Source organism: Palaemon carinicauda, chromosome 7 (genome assembly GCF_036898095.1).
Source record: "Palaemon carinicauda isolate YSFRI2023 chromosome 7, ASM3689809v2, whole genome shotgun sequence".
NCBI lineage: Eukaryota > Metazoa > Arthropoda > Malacostraca > Decapoda > Palaemonidae > Palaemon > Palaemon carinicauda.
In genome coordinates, this window is record NC_090731.1 from 15,841,806 (window position 1) to 15,843,704 (window position 1,899).

The following is a 1,899-nucleotide window of genomic DNA, read 5'->3' on the forward strand; positions in this document are numbered from 1 at the left end:
TAAAGCCATCTTTAGTCAATTCTTTTTAGCGAGGCAGATTTGCACCGGCTCGCAGGGGTGCCCTTTTAGCTCGTTAAAGTTTCCTGATCGCTGATTGGTTGGACAAGATAATTCTAACCAATCAGATAGCAGGAAACTTTTCCGAGCTGAAAGGGCATCGCTGCAAGTCTGTGCAAATGCGCCTCATTAAAAAAAAATGAGTAGTGTTTTAAAGCCCCCTAACGCAGCCCCTCCGGAAAATCAACAAAGGGTACAAGAAAATGTTAAGTTTATAACTATCTTCAATAGGCAATGCAAACTTTGATCTAGCAGTTTTAAAAGGGGCAACTTTTATCTCAATTTAGTGTTATTTTTCATGTCTTCCGAACCTTTTTCACCTTAAATATTAAAGGGTGAAGATGCATTGTGCAAGTTCAAAAGGGAGGTTGGATAACAACCCAAACAGCTAGGGGCAAGAAGATTGCTGTAAGCCCTCCGGGAACTGACGTAATATTCAAGCTATTTCAAGTTTATTTTTTTCCAACCATTACCACTTTATAATTATATGGTGAACATTCATAAAGCCCTGTTCACACGATCGGGCATACCCGACGGGCAAACAATGGTAACAGGCCACAATAGTTAGTGAAAATGAGGGTTGATGAAGTCAGAAGCGGGAAAACTAAAGGCAGGGATCTGTCAACACTAAGATGCCAGATCCCTGTCTGTGGATTTCCCGCTTTTAACGTTATTAACCCTCATTCTTACTAACTACTGTGGTCTGGTATCACTGTTCGCCCGTCGGGCATGCACGATCGTGTGGACAGGGCATTATGCAATAACAGCATCCCCATTAAATAAAAATCTCAGCAGCAATCTCTTACTGTTACTTTAAGGTTTCATTACTATGCATTCCCGGAAAACCTCATCAGTTCGCAACTGCCTCTGAAGGTATATCGTTTTTATTAAGACCCTGCATCCATTCTTTCAGCTATAAATTCAACTCTTCCTATTTTAGTCAAGCCGATAATCTATTCATAGATTCATAACAAGCAGTCTACTTCAACTTCGATTCATAGATTCAGGTCAGAAAAAAAGTGTCTACTTTAACTCTATTCATAGATTCATATCGGAAAAAAAAAATTAATTAAAGAGACGGCCCTTAATCTTAAAACATTCTCTGAACATAGATTGACAAACCAGGTTTTAGCCAACACTAAACTATACATAATTTCTCAATGCCAGTAAAGAATTTTTTTTTTAAATATATGGAGACTTAAGCAGCTAGTTCAATTTCAAGAGTAACGATGTTTGCTGCAGACTACTTACAATAAAATTTCTAATTAAGTGATTAAAGCAACCCTTAAATTTGTACGTAAAAATTATTAAAGTATTAGTTCAACTTTGAGAAAATCAGCAGCTAGTTTAATTCCAAAAGAAACTGTTTGATGCAGACTACTTACAACAACATTTCTAATTAGGTGATTAAAGCAACCCTTAAATTTGTATATACAAATTAAAGTTTCAGTTCAACTTAAAAAACTTTAAAATCTGCGAACCGTTGTTTAACACGAAGACATCAAGGTTTCTCATTTTAAATCATTTGAAGTTTAGTTTGTTAAATTACCAAATTTCTTTTCATATTGCAGTTCTAATATACCCATTCAGAGAGGTGTCAATGCGGTGTCCCGTATTATAAGCCAGGTCATCTTTGTATTATTTATAAAGTCAGTTCACCTTTTTTTAAAACTTAAATATTTAGTCTGATAAATTGGTTAATTCGAATAGTTTAAATTCAATCCTCTAAACCATAAATAGAAATTTACCATAAAGTATTTTGTTTGAATTGGTTAAAAATTCAATCCTCTAAACCAAAGCTATAAATTTACCATCAAATTTTCAATGGCTATTGGTTTGAGT